Here is a 24,007-nt window from a genome sequence, read left to right as displayed (position 1 = left end):
TGACACCCCATGTACTATTCACAGCACTGACCCCCCCATGTACTATTCACAGCACTGACCCCCCATGTACTATTCACAGCACTGACCTCCCATGTACTATTCACAGCACTGACCCCCCATGTACTAGTCACAGCACTGACCCCCATGTACTATTCACAGCACTGACCCCCATGTACTATTCACAGCACTGACCCCCCATGTACTAGTCACAGCACTGACCCCCCATGTACTATTCACAGCACTGACCTCCATGTACTAGTCACAGCACTGACCCCCCCATGTACTAGTCACAGCACTGAACCCCCATATACTATTCACAGCACTGACCCTCCATGTACTAGTCACAGCACTGACCCCCCCATGTACTAGTCACAGCACTGACCCCCCATGTACTAGTCACAGCACTGACCCCCCATGTACTAGTCACAGCACTGACCCCCCATGTACTATTCACAGCACTGACCCCCATGTACTATTCACAGCACTGACCCCCCATGTACTATACACAGCACTGACACCCCATGTACTAGTCACAGCACTGACCCCCATGTACTAGTCACAGCACTGACCCCCCATGTACTATTCACAGCACTGACCCCCCATGTACTATTCACAGCACTGACCCCCCATGTACTATTCACAGCACTGACCCCCCATGTACTATTCACAGCACTGACCCCCCATGTACTATTCACAGCACTGACACCCCATGTACTAGTCACAGCACTGACCCCCCATGTACTATTCACAGCACTGACCCCCCATGTACTAGTCACAGCACTGACCCCCCCATGTACTAGTCACAGCACTGACCCCCCCATGTACTAGTCACAGCACTGACCCCCCATGTACTAGTCACAGCACTGACCCCCCATGTACTAGTCACAGCACTGACCCCCCATGTACTAGTCACAGCACTGACCCCCCATGTACTAGTCACAGCACTGACCCCCCATGTACTAGTCACAGCACTGACCCCCCATGTACTATTCACAGCACTGACCCCCCATGTACTAGTCACAGCACTGACCCCCCATGTACTAGTCACAGCACTGACCCCCCATGTACTAGTCACAGCACTGACCACCCATGTACTATTCACAGCACTGACCCCCCCATGTACTAGTCACAGCACTGACCCCCCATGTACTATTCACAGCACTGATCCCCCATGTATTATTCACAGCACTGACCTCCATGTACTAGTCACAGCACTGACCCCCCCATGTACTAGTCACAGCACTGACCCCCCCATGTACTATTCACATCACTGACCCCCCATGTACTAGTCACAGCACTGACCCCCCATGTACTAGTCACAGCACTGACCCCCCATGTACTAGTCACAGCACTGACCCCCCATGTACTATTCACAGCACTGACCCCCCATGTACTATTCACAGCACTGACCCCCCATGTACTAGTCACAGCACTGACCCCCCCCCCATGTACTATTCACAGCACTGACCCCCCCCCATGTACTAGTCACAGCACTGACCCCCCATGTACTAGTCACATCACTGACCCCCCATGTACTAGTCACAGCACTGACCCCCCATGTACTAGTCACAGCACTGACCCCCCATGTACTAGTCACAGCACTGACCCCCCATGTACTATTCACAGCACTGACCCCCCCATGTACTAGTCACAGCACTGACCCCCCCATGTACTAGTCACAGCACTGACCCCCCATGTACTAGTCACAGCACTGACCCCCCCATGTACTAGTCACAGCACTGACCCCCCCATGTACTAGTCACAGCACTGACCCCCCCATGTACTAGTCACAGCACTGACCCCCCCATGTACTAGTCACAGCACTGACCTCCCATGTACTAGTCACAGCACTGACCCCCCATGTACTAGTCACAGCACTGACCCCCCATGTACTAGTCACAGCACTGACCCCCCATGTACTAGTCACAGCACTGACCCCCCATGTACTAGTCACAGCACTGACCCCCCATGTACTAGTCACAGCACTGACCCCCCATGTACTAGTCACAGCACTGACCCCCCATGTACTATTCACAGCACTGACCCCCCATGTACTAGTCACAGCACTGACCCCCCATGTACTAGTCACAGCACTGACCCCCCATGTACTAGTCACAGCACTGACCCCCCATGTACTAGTCACAGCACTGACACCCCATGTACTAGTCACATCACTGACCCCCCATGTACTAGTCACAGCACTGACCCCCCATGTACTAGTCACAGCACTGACCCCCCATGTACTAGTCACAGCACTGACCCCCCATGTACTATTCACAGCACTGACCCCCCATGTACTAGTCACAGCACTGACCCCCCATGTACTAGTCACAGCACTGACCCCCCATGTACTATTCACAGCACTGACCCCCCATGTACTAGTCACAGCACTGACCCCCCCATGTACTATTCACAGCACTGACCCCCCCATGTACTATTCACAGCACTGACCCTCCCATGTACTAGTCACAGCACTGACCCCCCCATGTACTATTCACAGCACTGACCCCCCATGTACTATTCACAGCACTGACCCCCCATGTACTAGTCACAGCACTGACCCCCCATGTACTAGTCACAGCACTGACCCCCCATGTACTATTCACAGCACTGACCCCCCATGTACTATTCACAGCACTGACCCCCCATGTACTAGTCACAGCACTGACCCTCCCATGTACTAGTCACAGCACTGACCCCCCCATGTACTATTCACAGCACTGACCCCCATGTACTATTCACAGCACTGACCCCCCATGTACTATTCACAGCACTGACCCCCCCATGTACTAGTCACAGCACTGACCCCCCATGTACTATTCACAGCACTGACCCCCCATGTACTATTCACAGCACTGACCCCCCATGTACTAGTCACAGCACTGACCCCCCATGTACTAGTCACAGCACTGACCCCCCATGTACTAGTCACAGCACTGACCCCCCATGTACTATTCACAGCACTGACCCCCCATGTACTATTCACAGCACTGACCCCCCCCCCATGTACTAGTCACAGCACTGACCCCCCATGTACTAGTCACATCACTGACCCCCCATGTACTAGTCACAGCACTGACCCCCCATGTACTATTCACAGCACTGACCCCCCCCCCCATGTACTAGTCACAGCACTGACCCCCCATGTACTAGTCACATCACTGACCCCCCATGTACTAGTCACAGCACTGACCCCCCATGTACTAGTCACAGCACTGACCCCCCATGTACTAGTCACAGCACTGACCCCCCATGTACTATTCACAGCACTGACCCCCCATGTACTAGTCACAGCACTGACCCCCCATGTACTATTCACAGCACTGACCCCCCCATGTACTATTCACAGCACTGACCCCCCCATGTACTAGTCACAGCACTGACCCCCCCATGTACTAGTCACAGCACTGACCCCCCATGTACTAGTCACAGCACTGACCCCCCCATGTACTAGTCACAGCACTGACCCCCCCATGTACTAGTCACAGCACTGACCCCCCCATGTACTAGTCACAGCACTGACCCCCCATGTACTAGTCACAGCACTGACCTCCCATGTACTAGTCACAGCACTGACCCCCCATGTACTAGTCACAGCACTGACCCCCCATGTACTAGTCACAGCACTGACCCCCCATGTACTAGTCACAGCACTGACCCCCCATGTACTAGTCACAGCACTGACCCCCCATGTACTAGTCACAGCACTGACCCCCCATGTACTAGTCACAGCACTGACCCCCCATGTACTAGTCACAGCACTGACCCCCCATGTACTAGTCACAGCACTGACCCCCCCATGTACTAGTCACAGCACTGACCCCCCATGTACTAGTCACAGCACTGACACCCCATGTACTAGTCACATCACTGACCCCCCATGTACTAGTCACAGCACTGACCCCCCATGTACTATTCACAGCACTGACCCCCCATGTACTAGTCACAGCACTGACCCCCCATGTACTAGTCACAGCACTGACACCCCATGTACTAGTCACAGCACTGACACCCCATGTACTAGTCACAGCACTGACCCCCCATGTACTAGTCACAGCACTGACCCCCCATGTACTAGTCACAGCACTGACCCCCCCATGTACTATTCACAGCACTGACCCCCCATGTACTAGTCACAGCACTGACCCCCCATGTACTAGTCACAGCACTGACCCCCCATGTACTAGTCACAGCACTGACCCTCCCATGTACTAGTCACAGCACTGACCCCCCCATGTACTATTCACAGCACTGACCCTCCCATGTACTAGTCACAGCACTGACCCCCCCATGTACTATTCACAGCACTGACCCCCCATGTACTATTCACAGCACTGACCCCCCATGTACTAGTCACAGCACTGACCCCCCATGTACTAGTCACAGCACTGACCCCCCATGTACTATTCACAGCACTGACCCCCCATGTACTAGTCACAGCACTGACCCCCCATGTACTAGTCACAGCACTGACCCCCCATGTACTATTCACAGCACTGACCCCCCATGTACTAGTCACAGCACTGACCCCCCATGTACTAGTCACAGCACTGACCCTCCCATGTACTAGTCACAGCACTGACCCCCCATGTACTAGTCACAGCACTGACCCCCCATGTACTAGTCACAGCACTGACCCTCCCATGTACTAGTCACAGCACTGACCCCCCCATGTACTAGTCACAGCACTGACCCCCCATGTACTATTCACAGCACTGACCCCCCATGTACTATTCACAGCACTGACCCTCCCATGTACTAGTCACAGCACTGACCCCCCCATGTACTATTCACAGCACTGACACCCCCATGTACTATTCACAGCACTGACCCCCCATGTACTATTCACAGCACTGACCCCCCATGTACTAGTCACAGCACTGACCCCCCATGTACTAGTCACAGCACTGACCCCCCATGTACTATTCACAGCACTGACCCCCCATGTACTATTCACAGCACTGACCCCCCATGTACTAGTCACAGCACTGACCCCCATTCATCACACATTTATTACTATTACATGATCACACAGTTCTGACACTTTCATACACACACATTTCTTTTTTACCACACAGTCACACCCCAGCACTAACACTGACACTCACATACAGTCACACCCCAGCACTAACACTGACACTCACTTATCGCACACCTGTGAGCACTTAGTTAGCCACTCCCCTCAAGACCAGTGGGAGGGGCTATCACTATATAATGCACCTCCTTCTGCAGCATTCTTTGACCTGTCTGCGTCCTGCTGGGAACGGGGTTTCACCCACCTACATAGTAAGTGTGGCCTTTTTTTGGTTTACATATTAATTTGTGGAAAATCCGCAGCGTATTACGCAGCAGCAGCGTGGATGATGTGATCAAACGTCACCCAGACGCTGCGGAAAAAATCTGTGGAGAAATCGTTCATAAATTGACCTGCGGTGCCGTATTATAATCAGCGGCGAACTGCGGAATCGCTGCTTTTCTGCTTTTTCTCCATGCAGCCCGGCCTCCTGGGAAGACGTTTCATCCCATGTGACTGCTGCAGCCAATCACAGACTGTCCCAGTCACATGAACTATAGCGTCATCCCAGGATACCGGGCTGCACAGAAAACAGGGGAACGTCGCTATGACAACGCCAAAGAGGGTTAAGTATTCGGGTGGATTCACACGGTGCAGATTTGCTGCGTTTTTCCAGTGCAGTTTTTGGTCACGTGGCAAAAAAACAAAACAAAACACTGCAAAACTGCACCGTGTGAATACACCCTTAAAAAAAAAATCTCCCAGCCCTGATATTCCGCCCTCAAATTTACACTAAAATTTGTTTTTTCGCCCGACACTCCCGGCAGGTTTTAGGACGGATATGCTGCGTACTTTTACGCAGAGTATCTGCCCAGTGTGAACATAGCCTAAGAGTTGGCCTTTCTCACAGCCAATGTGAAACAGGGTGTGATCACAAGGCTCGGATTTACAGCAGAAAACTACGGAGAAAATCCGATCCAGCTGCAGCAGGGAATTCTAGCCGAAGGTCAGCACCAAATAGGTTGATTTCGCAAAAGGTTTTTGAACAAATTTGTCACTACGGAGAAAAAGGAATAAAATAAATATTAGAAACAGAGGAAGTAATCCAGCGCTGAGTTCAGTTGTAAGTTTAAAAAGGAAGCGTTGTTCCCATCTTTATTGGAGTAATACAATTAAAAATCGTAGGGAGACGCAGTCCCAGAAAAATTGTGAGTAGGCGGTGTGCCCTAGCCTACGCGTTTCGAGCAGCTCCTGTGCTCTTAGTCATGGCAAAGAAGTGTGAGGACAACCGCCGTCTTGTCTGCTTAATAAGCGTAACTAATGAGTACGTGAAAAAAACAGGTGAATGATTAACCCTAACTGCTGATTAACTTCTCAGGTGAAATACACCCTGTGTATGGACTACGTATATAGATATGATGCAAGAGGTGTATATTATGTATAGAGAAGAAAACCCTTTCCACGAACCTGTACGGTCAGTACACAGGATAGTGGAGAGATACAGAAATGATAACTGTATTGGGGCAAGTTTAGGTATACTCGTAGCTGTAGCATGTAGTATACTGGGTTAGATAATAAATATAGCAGTCAAGACGACTTAGTCCCCACAATCCTCACAACGTATATCACAGATGTTATAAATTCGATATACCAAATTTAAAAACAACATATATTATTGGTTTGGCTTAATTAGAAGTGTTACATCCTCAAACAAATATATATAAGACGTTAGAATATATAATATAAGCATCCAAAAATACATCGAAAATACAATTAAAAAAGAAAACGGGAATATGGTTCCCGATATAGTAAAAATATGAATTGATTTTCACAAATATGACCTAGGTAAAGTTATGTAAATTATATAATTATAATAATTGCATGTTGTAAGTACACTTCAGTTCATCTCATGATCCCGAAAAGTTATATCTATTTTCATGAGTCTTATATTAGAAACGGTTGAACAGAAAAGATAAAGTCTGAATGGATGTATAGAATGCTCATGCGTTTTGCCCTGAATGTATACAGAATAATCCTCACTGTTTCCTATATTGGTTTATTTCAAAAAAGAGACATTTTTTCTTAAACTACATTAATTATAAAAGATTATTCCCAAAAATTCTTCTGGAAAATCTGTATACCATAAATCAATGTCGGAGAACCCTCATTGAGTGCCATATTTGCTTGACATTATGTAATTATGTGTAATACACTTTATCTCTAGGTGTGTGACAACATTCGCAACAAAACATTGCTGGAGATATGAACTGCCCCTCAAAGAGAGAAAAAAGCATATTGTTCCTCTGTTATTCCTCCTGGAACTGTATGAATAAATTGACCACTGGGTGTTACCAGTTGGGGGGGTATCCCTACACAGTCTGACAATGTCCAATCAGTGCTCTCAGACTCTGTAGGACACGCCCCGTCAACAAGGGGGAGTGGTAAAACATAGTAGTCAATTTATTTATACATTTCCAGGAGGAATATCAGAGGAATGTAACAAATCTAAGAAAGATACTCCGGAATTGTTATTTTATGAGGAATACATTTATTTAGTAAAACAGACCAGTCAGGATTGTGACATATAAAAGTAGCTAGACCGCGGTAGGGGGCACTCCCCCAAAATATAAAACAATTGCGTTATTTACAACAACAAAAAACAAGGACAGAATTGCTGCTGTGCTGTTCTGTTCACCCCTCCCCCTCCCCAAAAATGGTTCTGGCTCATAGCAACCAATCACAGTTCAACTTTCATTTCTAATACTGCCCTGGGAAAATGAAAGCAAGGCTCTGATTGGTTGCTATTGGCTACAAGGACAGTTTTTCTTTTCGACAGTTTTGATAGACGATGATTAACCCTCAAACATCAGAATTTTTTCGTGATTTAGATTGTGGCTCCGTCAGATTAGGATTCCCTCCTGTGATTTTTGCTTACCATCTCCTTCTCTACTTTACGGTAATTGCAGCTTGGAGATTGCCCCCTCGTCACTACGGCAGTATACGCAATATTTATATTAGCATGTCTCTAGAAGCCCCGCCCCCCTCGCCGCGATGCAGGACGGGTAAGGCGATCATTTCCTAAAGTCAAGGGAAAAACTCCCACGTGACTACAGCTGGAACGCAGACCCGGAAGAGTCGTGAAACGCAGGACCGGAAGTATATGTATAGACAGAAAGTAGTATTTCCGGTCCAGGCCTATTATACAAAGAAGCGAAAGAAGAACAGAGATCCCGGAGTATGAGCGTTATATAAGGGTGAGGGCGGAGTCAGCTGTCACTACTGCACATGATGTCATCATTATACTGCACCCCCATAATATAGCCCTGTACATTTATACACTTATTATACTGCACCCCCATAATATAGCCCTGTACATTGTACACTTATTATACCGCACCCCATAATATAGCCCTGTACATTATACACTTATTATACCGCACCCCATAATATAGCCCTGTACATTATACACTTATTATACTGCACCCCATAATATAGCCCTGTACATTATACACTTATTATACTGCACCCCATAATATAGCCCTGTACATTATACACTTATTATACTGCACCCCATAATATAGCCCTGTACGTTATACACTTATTATACTGCACCCCATAATATAGCCCTGTACGTTATACACTTATTATACTGCACCCCATAATATAGCCCTGTACGTTATACACTTATTATACTGCACCCCATAATATAGCCCTGTACATTATACACTTATTATACTGCACCCCATAATATAGCCCTGTACGTTATACACTTATTATACTGCACCCCATAATATAGCCCTGTACGTTATACACTTATTATACTGCACCCCATAATATAGCCCTGTACATTATACACTTATTATACTGCACCCCATAATATAGCCCTGTACGTTATACACTTATTATACCGCACCCCATAATATAGCCCTGTACATTATACACTTATTATACTGCACCCCATAATATAGCCCTGTACATTATACACTTATTATACTGCACCCCATAATATAGCCCTGTACATTATACACTTATTATACTGCACCCCATAATATAGCCCTGTACATTATACACTTATTATACTGCACCCCATAATATAGCCCTGTACATTATACACTTATTATACTGCACCCCCATAATATAGCCCTGTACATTATACACTTATTATACGGCACCCCCATAATATAGCCCTGTACATTATACACTTATTATACTGCACCCCATAATATAGCGCTGTACGTTATACACTTATTATACTGCACCCCATAATATAGCCCTGTACATTATACACTTATTATACTGCACCCCATAATATAGCCCTGTACATTATACACTTCTTATACCGCACCCACATAATATAGCCCTGTACATTATACACTTATTATACTGCACCCCATAATATAGCCCTGTACATTATACACTTATTATACTGCACCCCATAATATAGCCCTGTACATTATACACTTATTATACTGCACCCCCATAATATAGCCCTGTACGTTATACACTTATTATACCGCACCCCATAATATAGCCCTGTACGTTATACACTTATTATACTGCACCCCATAATATAGCCCTGTACATTATACACTTATTATACTGCACCCCATAATATAGCCCTGTACATTATACACTTATTATACTGCACCCCCATAATATAGCCCTGTACATTATACACTTATTATACTGCACCCCCATAATATAGCCCTGTACATTATACACTTATTATACCGCACCCCATAATATAGCCCTGTACGTTATACACTTATTATACTGCACCCCCATAATATAGCCCTGTACATTATACACTTATTATACTGCACCCCCATAATATAGCCCTGTACATTATACACTTATTATACTGCACCCCATAATATAGCCCTGTACATTATACACTTATTATACTGCACCCCCATAATATAGCCCTGTACATTATACACTTATTATACTGCACCCCCATAATATAGCCCTGTACATTATACACTTATTATACTGCACCCCCATAATATAGCCCTGTACATTATACACTTATTATACTGCACCCCATAATATAGCGCTGTACGTTATACACTTATTATACTGCACCCCATAATATAGCCCTGTACGTTATACACTTATTATACTGCACCCCATAATATAGCCCTGTACGTTATACACTTATTATACCGCACCCCATAATATAGCCCTGTACGTTATACACTTATTATACTGCACCCCCATAATATAGCCCTGTACGTTATACACTTATTATACCGCACCCCATAATATAGCCCTGTACGTTATACACTTATTATACTGCACCCCATAATATAGCCCTGTACGTTATACACTTATTATACTGCACCCCATAATATAGCCCTGTACGTTATACACTTATTATACTGCACCCCATAATATAGCCCTGTACGTTATACACTTATTATACTGCACCCCATAATATAGCCCTGTACGTTATACACTTATTATACTGCACCCCCATAATATAGCCCTGTACGTTATACACTTATTATACCGCACCCCCATAATATAGCCCTGTACATTATACACTTATTATACTGCACCCCATAATATAGCCCTGTACATTATACACTTATTATACTGCACCCCATAATATAGCGCTGTACATTATACACTTATTATACTGCACCCCATAATATAGCCCTGTACGTTATACACTTATTATACTGCACCCCATAATATAACCCTGTACGTTATACACTTATTATACTGCACCCCCATAATATAGCCCTGTACATTATACACTTATTATACTGCACCCCATAATATAGCCCTGTACATTATACACTTATTATACTGCACCCCATAATATAGCCCTGTACATTATACACTTATTATACTTCACCCCCATAATATAGCCCTGTACATTATACACTTATTATACCGCACCCCATAATATAGCCCTGTACGTTATACACTTATTATACTGCACCCCATAATATAGCCCTGTACGTTATACACTTATTATACTGCACCCCATAATATAGCGCTGTACATTATACACTTATTATACTGCACCCCATAATATAGCCCTGTACATTATACACTTATTATACTGCACCCCATAATATAGCCCTGTACGTTATACACTTATTATACTGCACCCCATAATATAGCCCTGTACGTTATACACTTATTATACTTCACCCCCATAATATAGCCCTGTACATTATACACTTATTATACTGCACCCCCATAATATAGCCCTGTACGTTATACACTTATTATACTGCACCCCCATAATATAGCCCTGTACGTTATACACTTATTATACCGCACCCCATAATATAGCCCTGTACATTATACACTTATTATACCGCACCACATAATATAGCCCTGTACGTTATACACTTATTATACTGCACCCCATAATATAGCCCTGTACATTATACACTTATTATACTGCACCCCATAATATAGCCCTGTACATTATACACTTATTATACTGCACCCCATAATATAGCCCTGTACATTATACACTTATTATACTGCACCCCATAATATAGCCCTGTACATTATACACTTATTATACTTCACCCCCATAATATAGCCCTGTACATTATACACTTATTATACTGCACCCCCATAATATAGCGCTGTACATTATACACTTATTATACTGCACCCCATAATATAGCCCTGTACATTATACACTTATTATACTGCACCCCATAATATAGCCCTGTACATTATACACTTATTATACCGCACCCACATAATATAGCCCTGTACATTATACACTTATTATACTGCACCCCATAATATAGCCCTGTACATTATACACTTATTATACTGCACCCCATAATATAGCCCTGTACATTATACACTTATTATACTGCACCCCCATAATATAGCCCTGTACGTTATACACTTATTATACCGCACCCCATAATATAGCCCTGTACATTATACACTTATTATACTGCACCCCATAATATAGCCCTGTACATTATACACTTATTATACTGCACCCCCATAATATAGCCCTGTACATTATACACTTATTATACTGCACCCCCATAATATAGCCCTGTACATTATACACTTATTATACTGCACCCCCATAATATAGCCCTGTACATTATACACTTATTATACTGCACCCCATAATATAGCCCTGTACATGATACACTTATTATACTGCACCCCATAATATAGCCCTGTACGTTATACACTTATTATACTGCACCCCATAATATAGCCCTGTACGTTATACACTTATTATACTGCACCCCCATAATATAGCCCTGTACGTTATACACTTATTATACTGCACCCCATAATATAGCGCTGTACGTTATACACTTATTATACTGCACCCCATAATATAGCCCTGTACATTATACACTTATTATACCGCACCCCATAATATAGCCCTGTACATTATACACTTATTATACTGCACCCCATAATATAGCCCTGTACATTATACACTTATTATACTGCACCCCATAATATAGCCCTGTACGTTATACACTTATTATACTGCACCACATAATATAGCCCTGTACGTTATACACTTATTATACTGCACCCCATAATATAGCCCTGTACGTTATACACTTATTATACTGGACCCCCATAATATAGCCCTGTACATTATACACTTATTATACTGCACCCCCATAATATAGCCCTGTACATTATACACTTATTATACTGCACCCCATAATATAGCCCTGTACATTATACACTTATTATACTGCACCCCATAATATAGCCCTGTACATTATACACTTATTATACTGCACCCCATAATATAGCCCTGTACATTATACACTTATTATACTGCACCCCATAATATAGCCCTGTACATTATACACTTATTATACCGCACCCCCATAATATAGCCCTGTACATTATACACTTATTATACCGCACCCCCATAATATAGCCCTGTACATTATACACTTATTATACTGCACCCCCATAATATAGCCCTGTACGTTATACACTTATTATACCGCACCCCATAATATAGCCCTGTACGTTATACACTTATTATACCGCACCCCATAATATAGCCCTGTACGTTATACACTTATTATACTGCACCCCATAATATAGCCCTGTACGTTATACACTTATTATACTGCACCCCATAATATAGCCCTGTACGTTATACACTTATTATACCGCACCCCATAATATAGCCCTGTACATTATACACTTATTATACTGCACCCCATAATATAGCCCTGTACATTATACACTTATTATACTGCACCCCATAATATAGCCCTGTACATTATACACTTATTATACTGCACCCCCATAATATAGCCCTGTACGTTATACACTTATTATACTGCACCCCATAATATAGCCCTGTACATTATACACTTATTATACTGCACCCCCATAATATAGCCCTGTACATTACACACTTATTATACTGCACCCCATAATATAGCCCTGTACGTTATACACTTATTATACTGCACCCCATAATATAGCCCTGTACATTATACACTTATTATACTGCACCCCATAATATAGCCCTGTACATTATACACTTATTATACTGCACCCCCATAATATAGCCCTGTACATTATACACTTATTATACCGCACCCACATAATATAGCCCTGTACATTATACACTTATTATACTGCACCCCATAATATAGCCCTGTACATTATACACTTATTATACTGCACCCCATAATATAGCCCTGTACATTATACACTTATTATACTGCACCCCATAATATAGCCCTGTACATTATACACTTATTATACTGCACCCCATAATATAGCCCTGTACATTATACACTTATTATACTGCACCCCCATAATATAGCCCTGTACATTATACACTTATTATACTGCACCCCATAATATAGCCCTGTACATTATACACTTATTATACTGCACCCCATAATATAGCGCTGTACATTATACACTTATTATACTGCACCCCATAATATAGCCCTGTACGTTATACACTTATTATACTGCACCCCATAATATAGCCCTGTACGTTATACACTTATTATACTGCACCCCATAATATAGCGCTGTACGTTATACACTTATTATACTGCACCCCCATAATATAGCGCTGTACATTATACACTTATTATACCGCACCCCCATAATATAGCCCTGTACATTGTACACTTATTATACCGCACCCCATAATATAGCCCTGTACATTATACACTTATTATACTGCACCCCATAATATAGCCCTGTACATTATACACTTATTATACCGCACCCCATAATATAGCCCTGTACATTATACACTTATTATACTGCACCCCATAATATAGCCCTGTACGTTATACACTTATTATACTGCACCCCATAATATAGCCCTGTACGTTATACACTTATTATACTGCACCCCATAATATAGCCCTGTACGTTATACACTTATTATACTGGACCCCATAATATAGCCCTGTACGTTATACACTTATTATACTGCACCCCATAATATAGCCCTGTACGTTATACACTTATTATACTGCACCCCATAATATAGCCCTGTACGTTATACACTTATTATACTGCACCCCATAATATAGCCCTGTACGTTATACACTTATTATACTGCACCCCATAATATAGCGCTGTACATTATACACTTATTATACTGCACCCCATAATATAGCCCTGTACGTTATACACTTATTATACTGCACCCCATAATATAGCCCTGTACGTTATACACTTATTATACTGGACCCCATAATATAGCCCTGTACGTTATACACTTATTATACTGCACCCCCATAATATAGCCCTGTACGTTATACACTTATTATACTGCACCCCATAATATAGCCCTGTACGTTATACACTTATTATACTGCACCCCATAATATAGCCCTGTACATTATACACTTATTATACTGCACCCCATAATATAGCCCTGTACGTTATACACTTATTATACTGCACCCCCATAATATAGCCCTGTACATTATACACTTATTATACTGCACCCCCATAATATAGCCCTGTACATTATACACTTATTATACTGCACCCCATAATATAGCCCTGTACATTATACACTTATTATACCGCACCCCATAATATAGCCCTGTACATTATACACTTATTATACTGCACCCCCATAATATAGCCCTGTACGTTATACACTTATTATACTGCACCCCCATAATATAGCCCTGTACGTTATACACTTATTATACTGCACCCCCATAATATAGCGCTGTACATTATACACTTATTATACTGCACCCCATAATATAGCCCTGTACATTATACACTTATTATACTGCACCCACATAATATAGCCCTGTACATTATACACTTATTATACTGCACCCCATAATATAGCCCTGTACATTATACACTTATTATACTGCACCCCATAATATAGCCCTGTACATTATACACTTATTATACTGCACCCCATAATATAGCCCTGTACATTATACACTTATTATACTGCACCCCATAATATAGCCCTGTACATTATACACTTATTATACTGCACCCCATAATATAGCCCTGTACGTTATACACTTATTATACTGCACCCCATAATATAGCCCTGTACATTATACACTTATTATACTGCACCCCATAATATAGCCCTGTACGTTATACACTTATTATACTGCACCCCATAATATAGCCCTGTACATTATACACTTATTATACTTCACCCCCATAATATAGCCCTGTACATTATACACTTATTATACTTCACCCCCATAATATAGCGCTGTACATTATACACTTATTATACTGCACCCCATAATATAGCGCTGTACGTTATACACTTATTATACTGCACCCCATAATATAGCCCTGTACGTTATACACTTATTATACTGCACCCCATAATATAGCCCTGTACGTTATACACTTATTATACTGCACCCCATAATATAGCGCTGTACGTTATACACTTATTATACCGCACCCCATAATATAGCACTGTACGTTATACACTTATTATACTGCACCCCATAATATAGCCCTGTACGTTATACACTTATTATACTGCACCCCATAATATAGCGCTGTACATTATACACTTATTATACTGCACCCCATAATATAGCCCTGTACATTATACACTTATTATACTGCACCCCATAATATAGCCCTGTACGTTATACACTTATTATACTTCACCCCCATAATATAGCCCTGTACGTTATACACTTATTATACTTCACCCCCATAATATAGCCCTGTACGTTATACACTTATTATACTTCACCCCCATAATATAGCCCTGTACGTTATACACTTATTATACTGCACCCCCATAATATAGCCCTGTACGTTATACACTTATTATACTGCACCCCATAATATAGCCCTGTACATTATACACTTATTATACTGCACCCCATAATATAGCCCTGTACATTATACACTTATTATACTGCACCCCATAATATAGCCCTGTACGTTATACACTTATTATACTGCACCCCATAATATAGCCCTGTACGTTATACACTTATTATACTGCACCCACATAATATAGCCCTGTACGTTATACACTTATTATACTGCACCCCATAATATAGCCCTGTACGTTATACACTTATTATACTGCACCCCATAATATAGCCCTGTACGTTATACACTTATTATACCGCACCCCCATAATATAGCCCTGTACATTATACACTTATTATACCGCACCCCCATAATATAGCCCTGTACATTATACACTTATTATACCGCACCCCCATAATATAGCGCTGTACATTATACACTTATTATACCGCACCCCATAATATAGCCCTGTACATTATACACTTATTATACTGCACCCCATAATATAGCCCTGTACATTATACACTTATTATACCGCACCCCCATAATATAGCCCTGTACATTATACACTTATTATACCGCACCCCCATAATATAGCGCTGTACATTATACACTTATTATACCGCACCCCATAATATAGCCCTGTACATTATACACTTATTATACTGCACCCCATAATATAGCGCTGTACATTATACACTTATTATACTGCACCCCATAATATAACCCTGTACATTATACACTTATTATACTGCACCCCATAATATAGCCCTGTACATTATACACTTATTATACTGCACCCCATAATATAGCCCTGTACATTATACACTTATTATACTGCACCCCCATAATATAGCCCTGTACATTATACACTTATTATACTGCACCCCCATAATATAGCCCTGTACATTATACACTTATTATACTGCACCCCATAATATAGCCCTGTACGTTATACACTTATTATACTGCACCCCCATAATATAGCCCTGTACATTATACACTTATTATACTGCACCCCATAATATAGCCCTGTACATTATACACTTATTATACCGCACCCCATAATATAGCCCTGTACATTATACACTTATTATACGGCACCCCCATAATATAGCCCTGTACATTATACACTTATTATACTGCACCCCATAATATAGCCCTGTACATTATACACTTATTATACCGCACCCCATAATATAGCCCTGTACATTATACACTTATTATACTGCACCCCATAATATAGCCCTGTACATTATACACTTATTATACTGCACCCCATAATATAGCCCTGTACATTATACTGCACCCCATAATATAGCCCTGTACATTATACACTTATTATACCGCACCCCATAATATAGCCCTGTACATTATACACTTATTATACTGCACCCCATAATATAGCCCTGTACATTATACACTTATTATACTGCACCCCATAATATAGCCCTGTACATTATACACTTATTATACTGCACCCCATAATATAGCCCTGTACATTATACACTTATTATACTGCACCCCATAATATAGCCCTGTACATTATACACTTATTATACTGCACCCCATAATATAGCCCTGTACATTATACACTTATTATACTGCACCCCATAATATAGCCCTGTACATTATACACTTATTATACTGCACCCCATAATATAGCCCTGTACATTATACACTTATTATACTGCACCCCATAATATAGCCCTGTACGTTATACACTTATTATACTTCACCCCCATAATATAGCCCTGTACGTTATACACTTATTATACTGCACCCCATAATATAGCCCTGTACATTATACACTTATTATACTGCACCCCATAATATAGCCCTGTACATTATACACTTATTATACTGCACCCCCATAATATAGCCCTGTACATTATACACTTATTATACTGCACCCCCATAATATAGCCCTGTACGTTATACACTTATTATACTGCACCCCATAATATAGCCCTGTACATTATACACTTATTATACCGCACCCCATAATATAGCCCTGTACATTATACACTTATTATACTGCACCCCCATAATATAGCGCTGTACATTATACACTTATTATACCGCACCCCCATAATATAGCGCTGTACATTATACACTTATTATACCGCACCCCATAATATAGCCCTGTACATTATACACTTATTATACTGCACCCCATAATATAGCCCTGTACATTATACACTTATTATACCGCACCCCCATAATATAGCCCTGTACATTATACACTTATTATACTGCACCCCATAATATAGCCCTGTACGTTATACACTTATTATACTGCACCCCATAATATAGCCCTGTACGTTATACACTTATTATACTGCACCCCATAATATAGCCCTGTACGTTATACACTTATTATACTGCACCCCATAATATAGCCCTGTACGTTATACACTTATTATACTGCACCCCATAATATAGCCCTGTACGTTATACACTTATTATACTGCACCCCATAATATAGCCCTGTACGTTATACACTTATTATACTGCACCCCATAATATAGCCCTGTACATTATACACTTATTATACTGCACCACATAATATAGCCCTGTACATTATACACTTATTATACTGCACCCCCATAATATAGCCCTGTACATTATACACTTATTATACTGCACCCCATAATATAGCCCTGTACGTTATACACTTATTATACTGCACCCCATAATATAGCCCTGTACGTTATACACTTATTATACTGCACCCCATAATATAGCCCTGTACGTTATACACTTATTATACTGCACCCCATAATATAGCCCTGTACGTTATACACTTATTATACTGCACCCCATAATATAGCCCTGTACGTTATACACTTATTATACTGGACCCCCATAATATAGCCCTGTACGTTATACACTTATTATACTGGACCCCCATAATATAGCCCTGTACATTATACACTTATTATACTGCACCCACATAATATAGCCCTGTACATTATACACTTATTATACTGCACCCCATAATATAGCCCTGTACATTATACACTTATTATACTGCACCCCATAATATAGCCCTGTACATTATACACTTATTATACTGCACCCCCATAATATAGCCCTGTACATTATACACTTATTATACTGCACCCCATAATATAGCCCTGTACGTTATACACTTATTATACTGCACCCCATAATATAGCCCTGTACATTATACACTTATTATACTGCACCCCATAATATAGCCCTGTACGTTATACACTTATTATACCGCACCCCATAATATAGCCCTGTACATTATACACTTATTATACTGCACCCCATAATATAGCGCTGTACGTTATACACTTATTATACTGCACCCCCATAATATAGCCCTGTACGTTATACACTTATTATACTGCACCCCCATAATATAGCCCTGTACGTTATACACTTATTATACTGCACCCCCATAATATAGCGCTGTACGTTATACACTTATTATACTGCACCCCATAATATAGCCCTGTACGTTATACACTTATTATACTGCACCCCCATAATATAGCCCTGTACGTTATACACTTATTATACTGCACCCCCATAATATAGCCCTGTACGTTATACACTTATTATACTGCACCCCCATAATATAGCCCTGTACGTTATACACTTATTATACTGCACCCCCATAATATAGCCCTGTACGTTATACACTTATTATACTGCACCCCATAATATAGCGCTGTACATTATACACTTATTATACTGCACCCCATAATATAGCCCTGTACATTATACACTTATTATACTGCACCCCATAATATAGCCCTGTACATTATACACTTATTATACTGCACCCCATAATATAGCCCTGTACATTATACACTTATTATACTGCACCCCATAATATAGCCCTGTACATTATACACTTATTATACTGCACCCCATAATATAGCCCTGTACGTTATACACTTATTATACTGCACCCCCATAATATAGCCCTGTACGTTATACACTTATTATACTGCACCCCCATAATATAGCCCTGTACATTATACACTTATTATACTGCACCCCATAATATAGCCCTGTACATTATACACTTATTATACTGCACCCCATAATATAGCTCTGTACATTATACACTTATTATACTGCACCCCCATAATATAGCCTGTACATTATACTGCACCCCATATTATAGCCCTGTACATTATACACTTATTATACTGCACCCCATAATATAGCCCTGTACATTATACACTTATTATACTGCACCCCATAATATAGCCCTGTACATTATACACTTATTATACTGCACCCCATAATATAGCCCTGTACATTATACACTTATTATACTGCACCACATAATATAGCCCTGTACGTTATACACTTATTATACTGCACCCCATAATATAGCCCTGTACGTTATACACTTATTATACTGCACCCCATAATATAGCCCTGTACATTATACACTTATTATACTGCACCCCATAATATAGCCCTGTACATTATACTGCACCCCATAATATAGCCCTGTACATTATACACTTATTATACTGCACCCCATAATATAGCCCTGTACATTATACACTTATTATACTGCACCCCCATAATATAGCCCTGTACGTTATACACTTATTATACTGCACCCCATAATATAGCCCTGTACGTTATACACTTATTATACTGCACCCCCATAATATAGCCCTGTACGTTATACACTTATTATACTGCACCCCCATAATATAGCCCTGTACGTTATACACTTATTATACTGCACCCCCATAATATAGCCCTGTACGTTATACACTTATTATACTGCACCCCATAATATAGCCCTGTACGTTATACACTTATTATACTGCACCCCCATAATATAGCCCTGTACGTTATACACTTATTATACTGCACCCCCATAATATAGCCCTGTACGTTATACACTTATTATACTGCACCCCCATAATATAGCGCTGTACGTTATACACTTATTATACTGCACCCCATAATATAGCCCTGTACGTTATACACTTATTATACTGCACCCCCATAATATAGCCCTGTACGTTATACACTTATTATACTGCACCCCCATAATATAGCCCTGTACGTTATACACTTATTATACTGCACCCCCATAATATAGCCCTGTACGTTATACACTTATTATACTGCACCCCCATAATATAGCCCTGTACGTTATACACTTATTATACTGCACCCCATAATATAGCGCTGTACATTATACACTTATTATACTGCACCCCATAATATAGCCCTGTACATTATACACTTATTATACTGCACCCCATAATATAGCCCTGTACATTATACACTTATTATACTGCACCCCCATAATATAGCCCTGTACATTATACACTTATTATACGGCACCCCCATAATATAGCCCTGTACATTATACACTTATTATACTGCACCCCATAATATAGCCCTGTACATTATACACTTATTATACTGCACCCCATAATATAGCGCTGTACATTATACACTTATTATACCGCACCCCATAATATAGCCCTGTACATTATACACTTATTATACTGCACCCCATAATATAGCCCTGTACATTATACACTTATTATACTGCACCCCATAATATAGCCCTGTACATTATACACTTATTATACTGCACCCCATAATATAGCCCTGTACATTATACACTTATTATACTGCACCCCATAATATAGCCCTGTACGTTATACACTTATTATACTGCACCCCCATAATATAGCCCTGTACGTTATACACTTATTATACTGCACCCCCATAATATAGCCCTGTACATTATACACTTATTATACTGCACCCCATAATATAGCCCTGTACATTATACACTTATTATACTGCACCCCATAATATAGCTCTGTACATTATACACTTATTATACTGCACCCCCATAATATAGCCTGTACATTATACTGCACCCCATATTATAGCCCTGTACATTATACACTTATTATACTGCACCCCATAATATAGCCCTGTACATTATACACTTATTATACTGCACCCCATAATATAGCCCTGTACATTATACACTTATTATACTGCACCCCATAATATAGCCCTGTACATTATACACTTATTATACTGCACCACATAATATAGCCCTGTACGTTATACACTTATTATACTGCACCACATAATATAGCCCTGTACGTTATACACTTATTATACTGCACCCCATAATATAGCCCTGTACGTTATACACTTATTATACTGCACCCCATAATATAGCCCTGTACATTATACACTTATTATACTGCACCCCATAATATAGCCCTGTACATTATACACTTATTATACTGCACCCCATAATATAGCCCTGTACATTATACACTTATTATACTGCACCCCATAATATAGCCCTGTACATTATACACTTATTATACTGCACCCCATAATATAGCCCTGTACATTATACACTTATTATACTGCACCCCATAATATAGCCCTGTACGTTATACACTTATTATACTGCACCCCCATAATATAGCCCTGTACGTTATACACTTATTATACTGCACCCCATAATATAGCCCTGTACGTTATACACTTATTATACTGCACCCACATAATATAGCCCTGTACGTTATACACTTATTATACTGCACCCCATAATATAGCCCTGTACATTATACACTTATTATACCGCACCCCATAATATAGCCCTGTACATTATACTGCACCCCATAATATAGCCCTGTACATTATACACTTATTATACCGCACCCCATAATATAGCCCTGTACATTATACTGCACCCCATAATATAGCCCTGTACATTATACTGCACCCCCATAATATAGCGCTGTACATTATACACTTATTATACTGCACCCCATAATATAGCGCTGTACATTATACACTTATTATACCGCACCCCATAATATAGCCCTGTACATGATACACTTATTATACTGCACCCCATAATATAGCCCTGTACGTTATACACTTATTATACTGCACCACATAATATAGCCCTGTACATTATACACTTATTATACTGCACCCCCATAATATAGCCCTGTACATTATACACTTATTATACTGCACCCCATAATATAGCGCTGTACGTTATACACTTATTATACTGCACCCCCATAATATAGCCCTGTACATTATACACTTATTATACTGCACCCCATAATATAGCCCTGTACATGATACACTTATTATACTGCACCCCATAATATAGCCCTGTACATTATACACTTATTATACTGCACCCCATAATATAGCCCTGTACATGATACACTTATTATACTGCACCCCATAATATAGCCCTGTACATTATACACTTATTATACTGCACCCCATAATATAGCCCTGTACATTATACACTTATTATACTGCACCCCATAATATAGCCCTGTACATTATACACTTATTATACTGCACCCCATAATATAGCCCTGTACATTATACACTTATTATACTGCACCCCCATAATATAGCGCTGTACATTATACACTTATTATACTGCACCCCATAATATAGCCCTGTACATTATACACTTATTATACTGCACCCCATAATATAGCCCTGTACATTATACACTTATTATACTGCACCCCATAATATAGCCCTGTACATTATACACTTATTATACTGCACCCCCATAATATAGCCCTGTACATTATACACTTATTATACTGCACCCCATAATATAGCCCTGTACATTATACACTTATTATACTGCACCCC

At 40.8% G+C, this 24,007-nt stretch overlaps 1 protein-coding gene across 1 annotated transcript in view; it reads left to right on the top strand.

The window, feature by feature from the left end:
- Nucleotides 1-8,130: 8,130 nt before the first annotated feature.
- LOC142663086 (uncharacterized) overlaps nucleotides 8,131-24,007 on the top strand; it is a 42,631-nt gene continuing 26,754 nt past the window's right edge. The window contains exon 1 of the mRNA XM_075841388.1: nucleotides 8,131-8,268. The gene's annotated coding sequence lies outside the window, so the exon portion shown is untranslated. The remainder of the gene's footprint in view (nucleotides 8,269-24,007) is intronic.

The sequence above is a fragment of the Rhinoderma darwinii genome, chromosome 11 (assembly GCF_050947455.1).
Source record: "Rhinoderma darwinii isolate aRhiDar2 chromosome 11, aRhiDar2.hap1, whole genome shotgun sequence".
Classification (NCBI taxonomy): Eukaryota; Metazoa; Chordata; class Amphibia; order Anura; family Rhinodermatidae; genus Rhinoderma; species Rhinoderma darwinii.
The sequence above is the reverse complement of the archived record's forward strand: the minus strand, read 5'-3'. Positions and strand labels throughout refer to the sequence as shown.